This window comes from Triturus cristatus, chromosome 8 (assembly GCF_964204655.1).
Source record: "Triturus cristatus chromosome 8, aTriCri1.1, whole genome shotgun sequence".
Classification (NCBI taxonomy): domain Eukaryota; kingdom Metazoa; phylum Chordata; class Amphibia; order Caudata; family Salamandridae; genus Triturus; species Triturus cristatus.
The window spans coordinates 138,530,102-138,544,986 of NC_140591.1; the positions used below are offsets into that span (position 1 = coordinate 138,530,102).

The 14,885-nt window shown below is 48.9% G+C and overlaps 1 pseudogene; it reads left to right on the plus strand.

Annotated features, from left to right (window-relative positions):
• Nucleotides 1-2,154: 2,154 nt before the first annotated feature.
• Nucleotides 2,155-3,901, plus strand: LOC146801693 (18S ribosomal RNA; annotated as a pseudogene).
• Nucleotides 3,902-14,885: the final 10,984 nt, after the last annotated feature.

A 14,885-nucleotide genomic window follows, 5' to 3' on the forward strand; every position in this document is an offset into this window, starting at 1 on the left:
AAATGTCATGGTGTTGTTATTTTCTGGTGCCAGTTCCAAATATAAAAGTGCACATAGATTTTACAAAACCAGTTAAAACCTGATGAGGGGCCACTGTTGTTGTAGTAAAAGCTGAATGATAACGGTTAACATCTTTTTCTGACTGCCTACCCATTGCTTGAGTGTGTGATGGGTTTGCCTTTTCCTCAGATCAACTGGTTAAAGTGCTGTATGCTCACTTTTTAGTTAAAGTTCCATGGCCTGGTCTATGCAGTACTAAGGAATAAATATCTTTGCTGTTTGCCGGGATATTCATTGCTGTCATTATTTCTCCGGGCCAGTGCTAAAGATAAAACCCTCAAAGCGCCGGACACGGAGTCCTGTGGGCCCAAGGAGGCATCCTATGTATGGCTGGGTGCAGGAGCTCCAACCGTGGCCCGGGGCTAGCAATCCCACCCTGGTCTCCGTCCTCAGTCCTGCCACACCACCAGGGGCCCAGGACGGGGTCCCTCAGGCCCAGGGAGGCCTCCCAAGCTTCACCTGCGTGTTAAGGTGCCTGCGGGCCCGGGTCGCATCTCTGTCAGGGCCCCCCTCTAGCCCATGCCTGGGGTCCACCTGGCACTCCAAGCATGCGAGCTACAGGGTCCCCATCCCCTCCAAGGGCAAGGGGAAGCCCTTTCTTTTTAAGGCCCAGCATGACCAGATGGCTGTCCTCCGAGCCCGGCCATCAGGTCACACACCATGCTTTACAATGTGGTGATCAGATGGTCAAGCTGCCCTGGAAGTCATGATGAGGGCTCATTTGCTTCCTCTGTCACTCGGTGCACATGGACTACAAGAAAAGGGGGATAATTTCTTCAAATTATTAGGGACAGGGTACATCGAACCCATTTGCGATCTAGCTGTTCTCAGTCTTTGCCGCCAGGGCTCGGGTCGGCCCGACGGGGCCCGATGGCGCCCGGGTCCACATTTGCCTCTCAGCCCTGCCCGATGGGCGTTTCCTTTGAATCTGCCTTGCCCAAGAGCAGGCATGGACGTGAACCCGACATTCCCATGCGGAGTGCCTACCCGGGGAGGATTTGGCCAGCGCTGTATACTCTGATCAATTGAGCACGATTGGTCTGAATAGGGATTCACTGCTTGGCCGGCCTCTGCTGTTGTTTCATGGAAAGAGCTTCCACCCCGCCAGGTACCATCTGACTTGAGGTTCAGCAGTTAGCGGAGGCTGTTCCCTACCCAGCAGAGCGGAGGCAAGCAGCCTTGGCAGCATACGCCCCCCCTTGGTCTGATCAGAATGAAAGAAGTTGAGTGGCGCCAGGTACTGGATGCTGCCTGGCAGTATGGCCCCCCCCTCCGCCCAGCGCATTTTCGTAGCATCTCAAAATGACCGTTCCTTGGGGTGTCTCACCATCCAGGCTGACACCCCCTATGTCTTGCTCAGGCTGTGCCTCGGCCCAACTCTCCCTTCCGTTGGAGTCAGCTGGGCCTGCCGGTGCCCACTGTGACCACACCTGTCCCCCTAGCAAGGCCACCAGGTGGGTGGACTTTCCCAGCAGGCTTCAGAGGGACAGCACTTGACTCCCAACCCCATTCAGGAATGTATGACGTTACAACGCATACATTTACAACGCATGCCTTTACAATGCACTTTTTACATCGCAACATCCTTTACAGCGCATACATTTACATCGCATGCCACTACAACGAATTTTTTAAAACTACATTTACAACGCATTCCATTACATCGCATTATACCTTTACAGCGCATAGCATCACAACGCCTACCATTACATTGCATTTAAGGTAAGTGTTGGATAGTGTAGGGGTAAAAATTCCTATTCTAACTCCAGGGGGTGCAACAGTAGGGTAAGTGTTGGATACTGTAGGGATAAAAATTATTATTCTAACTCCAGGGGGTGCAACAGTAGGGTAAGTGTTGGATAGTGTAGGAGTACTATGAGTTGTAATGGTATGCGTTGTAATGACATGCGATGTAATGCCTGCGTTGTAGTGACATGCGTTGTAGTGTCATGCGTTGTGGTGACATGCAATGTAATGGCTGCGTTGTAGTGACATGCGTTGTAAAGGATGTTGCGATGTAATGACTGCGTTGTAAATGTAGTGCGATATAATGACTGCATTGTAAAGGTTGTTTCCCTATCCGGTAGGTGTGGCTACCTGGTTGATCCTGCCTGTAGCATATGCGTGTCTCAAAGATTAAGCCATGCATGTGTAAGCACACAAGGCTGGTACAGTGAAACTGCGAATGGCTCATTAACTCAGTTATGGTTCCTTTGAGTGCTCTATCTATTGCCTTGGATAACTGTGGTAATTCTAGAGCTAATACATGCCGACAAGCACTGACCTCCTGGGTTGTGTGCATTTATGAGACCAAGACCAATCTGAGCTTGCTTTAGTGACTCTAGATAACTTGGGCCAATAGCAGGTGCCAGTGACAGGGACAATACATTCCAATGTCTGCCCTATCAACTTTCAATGTTACTTTCTGTGCCTTCCATGGTGACCTCGGGTAATGGGGAATCGGGGTTAGATTCTGGAGAGGGAGCCTGGGAAACGGCTGCTACATCCAAGGAAGGCAGCAGGCCTGCAAATTACCCACTCCTGACTTGGGGAGGTACTGCCGAAAAATAACAATACAGGACTCTTTCGAGGATTTGTAATTGGAATGAGTACACTTTAAATCCTTTAACAAGGATCCATTGGAGGGCAAGTTTGGTGGCAGCAACTGCGGTAATTCCAACTCCAGCAGTGTATATTAAAGTTGCTGCAGTTAAAAAGCTTGTTGTTGGATCTTGGGATCAAGGAGGTGGTCTGCCATGAGGTGGGCTACCACCTATCCCAGCCTCTGCCTCTCTGCACCTCCTTGATGCTCTTGACTAAGTGTCAAGGGGGACCGTAATGTTTACTTTGAAATGATGTGAGTGTTCAAAGCAGGCTAGTCGCCTGAATACTTCAGCTAGAAATAATGGAATTAGACTCTGTTTTTTTTTGTTGTTTTTTTTGCGGAACTGTGGCCATCATTAAGAAGGAAGGCTGGGGCATTTGTATAGTACCGCACAAGACGAACCAAAGCAAAAGCATTTACCAAGAATGTTTTCATTAAGCAAAAGTGAAAGTCGGAGGTTCGAAGACGATAGATACAGTCGTAGTACTGACCATAAACGATGCTGACTAGCGGTCTGGCTGCTTTATTCCCATGACCCATCGAGCAGCTTCCTAGAAACCAAAGTCCTTGCGTTCTAGGGGGAGTATGGGTGGAAAGCTGAAACTTAAAGGAATTGATGGGAGGGCACCACCAGGAGTGAAGCTTGATGCTTAAATTGACTTAACATGGGAAACCTCACCTGGCCCAGAAATGGAAAGGATTGACAGATTGATAGCTCTTTCTCGATTCTGTGGGTGGTCGTGCATGGCCATTCTTAGTTGGTGGAGTGATTTGTATGGTTAATGCCGATAACAAATGAGACACCTTTATACTAACTAGTTATGGCGTATTACTTCTTAGAGGGACAAGTGGTGTTCAGCCACACGAGATAGAGCAATAGCAGGTCTGTGATGCCCATAGATGTCTGGAGCTGCAAGCGCGCTACACTGAACGGAAAAGCATGTGTCTACCCTTCGCCGACAGGTTTGGATAACCAGCTGAACCCCGTTCATGATAGGTATTACAATTATTTCCCATGAACGAGGAATTCACTGTAAGTTCTGGTAATAAGCTGCCCTTTGTACACACCACCCGTTACTTCTACTGATTGGAGGGTTTAGTGAGGTCCTCGGACCGGCCACGCTAGGGTTGTCAATGGCCCTGACGGAGCATTGAGAAGACGATCAAACTTGACTATTTAGAGGAAGGAAAAGTGGTAACAAGGTTTGTGTTGGAGAACCTCCAGAAGAATCATTAACGGTTGAGCGGCCCGAGTGCCTGTACGGTGCCATCCCGAAACCCTCGGCTATCTCCCAAACAAAAACATACCACAGTCACACGGCCTGGCCCTCCCATTGTGCTCCCTGGCCGACAGATCGAATTGCGGCATTCAGGGTGCTTGGGCACGGACTGGGTGGGCTCCTCCACCTGGGAGGAACGACCGTTGTACGCGTGAGGCATGGAAGTGGCACAGCCCATCTGTGAGCGGCATGATGGAAGGCCCTCCTGAAATGGAACCCATGATCACCCTGCACGACCCTGCGGGGGAAGCAAATGGCAGTGCTTTCCCAGGCTGGGACCACACCCAGCCTGATCGGGTTTTGGGCTACTGAGGAGGGGCCCTTTTCTTCCGGCAAGGCAGCTTGGGTGAGAAGGAGCCAGGGCCGCGATGGGACGCTAGCTCCTCTCAGCGGGTGTGTGGGTTAGGGGGAGCCACCTAGCTCTTCCTTTCTGGAGACTCGTACCAGGTTAGGGAGTGGGCTAGCCCCTCAGCCCGGCAACAAGAGGTTTCGATGCTGCAGGAGTCAAGCCAGGTGGCACGTCTGGTGTATGTGGTTGTCTGAGGAGCCAATTGGGTGAAGCTACCATGTTTGGGATTGTGACTGAATGCCTTTAAGCAAAAGACACACAATTGATGGACGGAATGCAGAACAAATCAAAACATTCACCCCCAGTCAAGAGATATGGGTTAAATCCATCATTCTTTTGCTCACCATGCCACCCCAGTTTAGACCTGGCCATATGCAAATCAGTCTTGACCCTGTGCCTCAAGGGAACAGTCCAGCCCGAACTGCCAAGCCAGGTCCTCCCTGGACCGGAAACAAGCATCCTAGGACCGGTTTCGGGGTTTCACCCCTCTTCAGCCAGGATAGCTTGATTCCAGTGGCACAGTGAGCCCAGGACTCACGTCTGAGCATACCTGGTGCACTTATGGCGAGAAAGCAAAAGACACACAATTGATGGACGGAATGCAGAACAAATCAAAACATTCACCCCCTGTCAAGAGATCTGGGTTAAATCCATCATTCTTTTGCTCACCATTTGTTTGCTGTAACACTTTTCGCCCTAAGCGGGATGGGTATGACCAGACGTGGGTCCCTTGCTCACTGTGCGGCTGGATTCAAGGTAGCCTGGCTGAAGAAGGGTGACATACCCTGAAACCGGTCCCAGGATGCTTGTTTCCAGTCCAGGGAGGACCCGGCCTGCCAGTTCGGACTGTTCCCATGGGGCACAGGGTCAAGACTGATTTGCATATGGCTGGGTCCAAACTGGGGTGGCATAGTGGGCAAAAGAACGATGGATTTAACCCAGATCTTTTGACTGGGGGAGAATGTCTGCATTGTCAGCATTCCGTCCATCATTTGTTTGCTGTAACACTTGAATGCTTTTAAGACAGAATCTCCCATACCGTAATGATACTGCAGTGCTGTGGAGCCTTGGTTGGGTTTGGATAGCCGCCTCTTGGGCCGGTGTGTAGAGCCACTCACTTGGAGACCAGAGTACAGACGGAAGGGGGCCGTCTCCATTGCTTTAAGTGAACCCCATGCTCATGGGGCACCTGGTGCTAAATCATTAGTAGATTACCTGATTGTGGGTTAAGGTTTTGTAGGTAGCAGAGTAGCTACCTTGCTGCGATCTATTGAAAGTCATCCTGTGAGCCAAGCTTTTGTCTCTGTCCATGGGCACCTGCCGCTCCGACCTCACCCTGAGGTGCCACCACGTGCCTCCTGGCATTGGGGCCTCCCCTCTTACCCTGCGCACCGGGGTCAGACTCGGGGCACAAGCCCTTGCAGGTCAACAGGGTCACCAGTTGGCCAGAGCCAGCTTCAGACTGCCCGGCCACCCTTGTCATCAGGGGACCACTATTTGTTTGGGGCCTGAGGCCCAGGAGGTTCTGGTCAGCCTTGGCGAGCTGGTCGCTGGGTCATCTCGGACTATTGGGTCACTTAGGTGGCTGACCAGATGACCCAGTGGAAAGGCCGAACAGATGGCTGACGGGCCGGCCTGCAGGGCTAACCTTGACTTCCCCTAGCGTTCGGTAAGCCCTCACTTTGTGGGACGTTAATAGTCAAGGAAAATGGGCTTCCCGGGCTGGCCTATGAGGAAAGGGCATGGGGTGGGCTGGGCTTAATCCTCCTTGGCTTCCGAGGCTCAGGAAGGCACACACCCAAGGTTGAACCCTGAGCCCAGGATATGATTGTTTCAGTCACTACCCAGGGCAGGGTGGCTGCAGGCTGGAGAGGACTCTCTTGCTCCCTCCCTTGGTTTGAGGTAAAGAGCGGAGACCAGCTATTCATGAAGGCCCAGCTCTCGGGGCACAAAGCTGGAACACAAGCCCAGGAGAGCTCCAAGAATCCCTTAGCAGATGCCTGGCCCCAGTCTCGAATGACAGCAAGTGCCAATGAGGAGGTACCGTTGGCAGGCCTGGCGCCAGGATTACCGCTCCCCTAAGAACAATCTGGGCCTGGCAAAGGGAAAGCAACAGGCCGGGGAAGCCCTCTTCCCCCTGCTCCAACTTGTAGGGAGGCTGTGCTCCGGTGGGGCCCGGACCCCATGCCACCAAGCATGTGGCGGTGAAATCAGCTCAGCAGTCACGGACATGGCGCCCTTCCCGGGGGCAGTCCAGACCGGTGTCTGGTCAATAGTTGGGCCTATTTGGCAACTTTGGGCTGCTTGGTTGGGAACATCTGACTATTGCCCGGGTCAGGGCATCCGAGCCACAGACCAGACAGGACAGGGCTCCGCAGGGTCAGGGAACTGGCAAGCCTGGGTCTGCAAGCCAACCAGGGCCCTCGGCTCCCTTTCCCTGCTCACAGTGTCGTAAAGGGGATGCTGCCCCTGCGTGGCAGGGTTCGGAGCATCTGAATGGGGCCTGAGCCCTGGGGTGGGTGCACCGGTCTAGGGCTTTGTCCCCTAGACTGCTGCATCGCAAAGGGCCCAGGATGGTGGTTCTGCGCGCCCGGAAAGGCTTCCCCTGCTTGGCTTGGCTCAGAAGCATCGACAGGGCCCTTGGCCAGGGCTCCGGTGGGGCCTCGGCTGGGAGCCCCCATCTTGCTGCTCACTGCGTGTCCTAGCACCCAGGATGGGATCCCCCAGGCCCTGGGAGGCCTTCCCTGCGTGGCCATGTTCAGAAGCTCTGGCCAGGCCTTCCATCCTCCACTGTCCGTGAAAAATCAAAATATTTTTACTAGACCTGTAGGACAAGTAACTTGAATAAACTCCATATCTTGTGCGTATTTCGGAAATACATAGGTTTCCTTGATACCTACTTTTCACTTTTTGTATTTTACCAAATGAATTGGTGTATGCCCGGAACACAATGAAAAACCATTGCAAGTTGCAGCTCAGTTATTGGTTTTGGGTTCCTCTGGTTTTTGGTGAACTTACAAGACCTATATATCCCCACAACCAGAAGGGTACAGCGGACGTAACAGTATATTGATTTCGAAAATATACCATAGTTAGAAGAAGTTACAGATGAAAATGTAGAAATAAATGGCTCAATTTCAATATTTTTCTATTTCAACTGCTACTTTTTACAGGAAAGTCTTGAAGGATCTACACATAGGATCCCTTCCTGAACTTCCTGAATTCTGAATACTTTCTACTTTGTAAAAATAGCTTTCCGGGATCCACCATGGGCTTCACACCCACTTCTGCCACTAACTGGAAGGAGGTTGAAAGCACACAAATTCAGAAAAATGGGCTATGTCCCAGTAAAATGCCAAAGCTATGTTGAAAAATCTGGTTTTCTGATTCAAGTCTGTCTGTTCCTGAAAGCAGAGAAGATGGTGAACCCTTTGTTAAGCCATTTGCAGGCAAAAACAGACTTGTTCTTCTGCAGCATGTTTCCCATAAAACTCAAAATGTTGGTTTATTTTAGCTAGTTCAGTTTTTAAACTTTATACGGTATGTATAAAACAACCATAAAACTGTTTAAGAGAAGTTAATAAAAAAATGTAAAAAATCACTTTACACATAAATAATATGCAAGATTATAAGAGATAAAACAAGACTACACCCAGTATACAACATGATACCATAATTAATCATGCCTAAGGTGCTTAATTTTTTTTTAAAAGATACAATTTCCATCTAGAGTTGTGCAAGGTGATCACTATGTCGGTACAGCGATAGTTTTACGTATGTTGATTGTGTTTATAATAAAAAGTGCTACATTAAAACAGACCTTAACTTCATTTAGCTCAGACATGTATTTTAAGGCAGTGATATGCGATCTATTACCTTGTGCAAGCAAAAGTGGTTTTAGGTAATAACTTCTAAAACTTGAATAAAAACCACAAAACAGTATAAAGTGTACAGTGTTTTGCTCCCTCTGGCCATCACATGGGCAAGGGGTTGAATCCGAGGGGCAAGTTTTCATATTGGTGAAGCCAACTAGGTGGTGAACAATTCCCAATCTAAGTCTGACTAATACAAAATGGTGCATTAGATTAGAAGTGTAAGTTAAATAATCTTGACAGCCATCCGTTTTGGTAAGTTATAAATAAAACTTGACAGTTCATTTCATTCTCTAACAATCCAACCAGGCTTCCCTTCTGTGAGTCAAGAAAGTTTCTCTGATAGACAGTTTGGTAAGTGATTTTACGGATAAAGGGTTAGCTGGAACAGGAATCTTAAATAATTTGCTGTACAAAAATTAATAAAACTTAGCCAGGGAATTACCAGTACATTTTCCAGGGACAAACAATCTACAATAATTAACTTGGTGAAACTAGTATCATCTTTGGACCATATGGAACGCCAAAGCAACTAGGGGCGGAGTGTAACTATATCTGTGAGGTACTGTAGCCCTACTTCTCTATGAATAATCTCGGAAGAGGCTGAGCTAGGTAGACTGAGTAGGCGTTTGAGGAAACTATTTTCCTCCATCTGAAGCACTTTATTATTATGGTGACCCCACACACCAGCCTCATATTTTGCAATAGATACAAGCCTGGCCCTATAGATTGTTATCATCTCCTTGATCGGCCTGGAGCCCAACTTGGCTGAAAATCTAAAAATTCCATGAGTACATCTGTTCATTTTGCCCCTAACATTAGTGTCTTCAAGGGACCAAGAGCCGTTACCTGAAATAGTGATACCCAGATAACAAAAGGTATCAACAGTAACCACTAGCGTCTTATCCATAAAGAATGTTCTACATTGCGTATCCCCTGACCCACAAATCATTGTGTAGGTTTTGTTTTTATTAACAATCCATTTTCTGGCAACAATACAACCCCCAAAGGTGTTCATTAAACGCTGTAGCCCCACCGGAGTCCTGGCCAACAAGACAGCATCATCTGCATACAAAAGCACTGGTGTAGGGCGCCCAGCAACTTGGAGAGCGTCGGCTTGCACTGCTTGTAAGGTCTGGTCCACTATGTTAATAAACAAAGAGAATAGTAAAGGGGCAAGTACACAGTCTTGCCGAATACCGTGATTGACTCCAAAGTTATTGGTACATTCACCACATGGGTCATAGCGTACTTTACACACTAGTTTCTCATATAACCTTGCCAAAAAGCAAATAATAAACCTAAGTGCACCCATAGCAAGCAGAGTTGTCCAGAGGATGGTGTGTTCTACTAGATCGAAAGCGTAGCTCAGATCAGCAAAGCAGAGATATAGTCTGCCGCCTTTGGCACGTGTATATTTGCCTATTAGTAGGTACAGATTCACGCATTGCTTTAGAGTCTCCACACCTTTCCTAAAACCAAACTGTACCGGTGAAAGTATTGAGCATTCACAGGCCCATTCTTCTAATCTCTTAAATAGGACTTTGCTCATCACTTTCAAGATGAGTCTAACCATGAAATTGGCCGTAATTCTTAGGATCTGATTTATTACCCTTCTAAAAATTGGGATTATAATAGACGCACTCCAATGAAGATGGAATCACTGTTGTCGTAGCCATATTAAAAATTCTGGTTAAAATTGGGCCCCATAAATCGACGGCGATCTTAAAAACACCTACTGGGACCCCCTTCTGGGCCTGGGGGTTTGTCCCCTTTACTTTCCTTTAGAGCCCATAATTCTTCCTCTATCATAACGTCCAGGGGTAAGGGGAACCAGGTCAACTGTTCCATATTTATTGTAGTCACCATTTGTGCAGTCGGAGGGATAAAGATTTCCGTAAAATAAACAACCCAGGCACCACAGGTAGCATGTGACAACAATTCGAGGAAGGAGTCATCCATTAAAAAGAGGGAGTTAACAGTATCCCAAAATAATTTACTGTCTGCTGTAGCCCCAGTCTGTGACAATTTAAGAATTGAAGTTCTTTTTTCGTGGCTAAAAGCACCTCTTTAAAATTAAATCTGAGAGATTTAATCGACAGATTATCTCTAGGTTGTCTACGAAAGGCCAATTTCAAATCCCTGGAGGCTATAGTACATGCGTGGTCAAGTCATCCACTAAGTTTAACATGACCTATTTTATTTGGGCGGGTCATAAGTTAATCTACTATGTTAGTAATACCAGTAAAACTATGGAGTAACTGATTGGGGTGACTTCATCTTCCAGGCAATGAATAATGTCGTTATAGCCCTTAAAGCAAATATCATGCAACATTTGGGTTGGTTCCAATCCATCCCACTTTAGGTTGTCCCCATTTGGTCTTATTGGAGCAATGTCAGTAATACGACTAAAAGGGGTATCACTGGTCCTGCCCCAGAAAAAAACTGTTAATATAATACAGTCATGGTCACTCAGGCCCGGACTGGCAACCCTAGGTATGGTACACAATTTGCATGCATTAGCTGATATTAGGATGTGATCAAGAACATGTAGAATTCCTCCCTATAAAAGTTGGTATGGGGTCTCCATTGCTGTTGCAAGTGCAATTTAATAAATGTATGTCAAGCTTTGTAATCAGAGAGTTCAATAAATCTCCATACTCATTGTGAGGGAAGTGTAAATAACCAGTCCCAGCCTCATCAGCGACTCCACATACCTGTGTAGCAGAAAGTGGGCATGGGTGAATATTACAATCTCCTGCCCAAATTAATATGAAACTATTGGTAATGGACTGGAGTAAAGTCTACAGTACCCTGTCAAGGACTGAGACCACCTTACCCCGGGTGTTGTCGAAAACATTATTATAAAAATTAACCAATACCATGTCCTGACCTCCCCTAAATGTTAGCCATAAAATTAATGAATGAGGGCCCATAGTTGTTTTTTTCTTCATGCTTACCGGGAGTCTATTCGATATGAGTACCATAAGCGCCCCTTTTGCCCTCCCTGCAGTCAATGGCTCATTTGGTGAAACACCCTCAAAATAAATAGGCGCAATACACCAACTGGCACATGCATCAAGCAAAAATCCAGTCGGTAAAATACCGAATCGGTAAAATCAGCCGTTAGCGAGTGTCAAAAACCGAATCCCAATGCATCAACACTAGTCGGGAAAAAATAAAGAATCGCTAAATAAATTAGCGGAAAAAGAACTAATCGCAAATAACCAACCCGCAAAAATAAATAATCGCAAAATACGGAACTTGCAATCACCGAAATCACTATTAGCCGAAATCACTATTAGCTCCCGGCAAGTGCCAATGGCTAATATCGAATCGCTACTCAATGCAAGAAAACTCGCAAATACCGAAAATCCCAAAAATCGCTATTTAGCATGAGCAGATTAAGGGGAATCAGAACCTGGAGGTAAAGTTACCAAAAATATACAAAAAACATGAAAAAAAGATACATGTGCCACAGATGGTACCAATCAGTAAACCCTTACATTTTGCCCAGCAGACCCTGTTGGCTTGCACTAAATGGCAGCCCTCTACGTGCTTGCAAGGAGGATACGAACCAATGCAGCAGGACAGTGCAGGAGAAGGGTCCAGGAGAGAGTATTCAGAGTGCGCATCACCTTGCTAGGACAGAATGAGGATGAGGTGTACGACAAGTATCGACAGAATCGTGCCATGATCATGCGCCTAATTGCAGACCTGGAACCACTACTGCAGCACCAGACACATCAGACCTATGCAATTCCTGCGCACGTCCAGGTCCTATGCAGCCTGCACCTACTGGCCTCTGGAAGTTTTCAGGGGGTCATCGCCGTAGCCGGAGGTGTGTCGCAAAGCGCACACTCACGCCTCTTCCACAAATTCATTGATGCAATGCTGACAATGATACACACCCACATCAGCTTCCCCACAACCCCACAGCAGTTGGACCACAACAAACAGGCATTCCACCAGGTGGCCCATTTCCCCCATGTCATTGGATGCATCGACTGTACGCATGTCCCCATCTGTCCACCCTCTGCCAATGAGTACATATTTCGTAACCGCAAGTCCTACCACTCAATCAGCGTGCAGGTTGTGTGCGATGCCAAGCACATCATCACGGACCTAGTGGCACAAATTCCGGGGAGCACACACGACTCCTACATATTCAGACACAGTGGCATCCACAGGCGCCTACTCAATGGAGAATTCGGAGAGGGAATCCTGCTTGGTACGTACACATACCTCGTCCACACATGAGCACCACACATGTATATACATCACCCTTGCTAAGCCTTTGCTTCTATCTTGTAGGTGACAGTGCATACGCCCTGCGTGAATATATACTCACCCCCTACATCAATCCAGCAACACCACAGGAGCAACGATACAACGCGGCCCACATAAGCGCAAGGAATGTCAGAGAGGACCTTTGGGATTCTGAAGAGTCGCTTGAGAATCCTACATAAGACTGGCGGTGCCTTGCAATAGAAACCTGATACCTGCTGCAGGATTGTAGCTGAATGTGCCATGCTGCACAACATTGCAACCAGAAGGGGGATACCCATAGAGGTGGACAGGAATGACGACTACCGGGATGACCAACAACCCGTGCAACACCGACAGGCACACGTCCCTAACACAGTTGAGGGCCATAGGAGGCGGACATACATCACGCAACATCATTTCTGATCCAGGTAAGAATGAAACATGACAATTTCATTAGTGGTGCTTCTGTTTAATGCACAGAAGCACTAAGGTATGTGCGGACAAACATGAAATAAAATAATATCTCCCCAATACAAGTGGAACAACAAATGGCCGTTGTAGTCACGGCTGTGCAGTGTCAAATAGGGGAGGACCCTGGTTGCCCCACCATGGTCATGTATGGCTGTAAGTTTGTCTAGTGGCGCTTGCCACGAACGCCCAGCCTCCTTTCAGGTGTCTCCTCACCCTCACCACGGCCTGTCCCTGTGGCTGTGGAGCACCGTGAACTGCACCTCCGGGTGCTGGCCTCCGCCACCGAAACACTGCTCACACTTGAGGCAGCCTCACTGCCGTCCTCCCTTCCCAATGCTCTAGCACTGAAAGTACCGCTCTGCAGGTGTTCAACTGCAGTGGTCACATGGCCTAGGGCCTTGCCAACATCACCGCAATAATGACCCAGGTCCACCTGCAGTGAAACCGAGCGGCGTGATAGAACAGCGGTGCTGTTGCTCAGCCTAGTGATGGCCTTCGTAGAGGCTGCGGACCGGAGCAAGTTCTGCCGGTGCCTCCTTCTCTCGCTGTCATGCCCTGCTCTCATGGCACGGGTGAGTTCCTGTATGTCCTCCCTCAGGTACCCATTACCCTCTGCCACCACAGTCGTCATGTCCCTCACTGCCGCAGTCAGGGAACGCATTTCTTTAGCAAGGCGCGCTATGTTACTGCTGATTGTAGCCATGTGTCTCCCCTGCAGGCGCTGGACACGCAGCATCCGTTCCTCAATGCCACCATTTGGGGCGCTTGCATCGTCGCCGACAGTTGGTGTACTGCGCAGAGACCTGCGGCGCAGTGGGAGTCGGACACGTGCTGGTGGTGCTGCAGGCGGTGGGACGACTCTTTGACTTTGGCCCGATGGTGTTGCAGGTGTCTGACATGCATCCATCACCTGCATGGGTGGGACTTGTGACCTGCGTCTCCGCTCTTTTGTAGCAGTTGGTGCGCCAGCAGGTGGTGGTGGGGGTGGTGGTGGTGGTGGTGTGGTTGCTGGTGGAGGTGGTGATTGCGGCTCTTGCGGAGTATCGATGTCCGAATCGGCTGGTGTCTCCGATATGATTAGCCGGCCGCTGTCGTCGGAATCGCCAGGAGATGCATCTGTGTGTGAAACAGTGCATGGTTAGTGGGATAGTTTCAACTAGGTAGTACTTTAAACATACATGTCCCCTATGATTCACTGAATAAACTGTCAATTACTAGCTTCTACTGATGTAGAGAAATGTAATGTTCTTTCTTCCTGTGCATGCACACCGGGCTGACATGACTACAACTCCCATGATGCACTAGTGTTAGGTGTGGATGTTGTGTGGGGCAAATCTGCAGGCACACTGTGATCGTGCTGGGGGCTTGGGAATGGTTTTACGCAATGCTGGGTGTGGGCACAGGCATGCATCTTACCTTGGGCACTTGTGGCTGCGCCGGAGGTGTCCATCTGTGTGACTCCCACGACGGCCTCAGGCTCAATGGTCCCTTCCACCAGCTCCTCCAGGGCAGTGTTTGCTTGCACTGTTGATGGTCTGCCTCCTGTTCTGGATGCCTCCCGGAGCCTCTCAGCGATCCTCTCCTTGGCCCGCTTCCTGAGGTCGTACCACCTCTTTTTTAAATCGTCAATGCTGCGGGGCGTCACTCCCACCGCATTGACCCTCTCTCGGATGCGCAGCCATATGCGCCGCTTCTCCGCCTCTGGCACCTTTAGGGACAGCTTCCCAAACAGCCGATCGTGTTTGCTGCTCACCCCCTCGATCAGGTGCTCCAGCTCCCGGTCAGAGAACTTGCGCTTTCTCTTTCGTGCAGCTTCAGCGCTGGATGGTGCATCTTTCTCCATCCTGGTTGTGTAGGGTGGTAGTTTTGTCAGTGTTGCTTCACTGGCCTCAGGCAGTCTCCAGTTCCAGCTCCTGTCAGCTCCTCTGGCGAGGGAATGAGAGTGGGGCTGCAGTATTTCCTGGTAGTGATGTCATAAT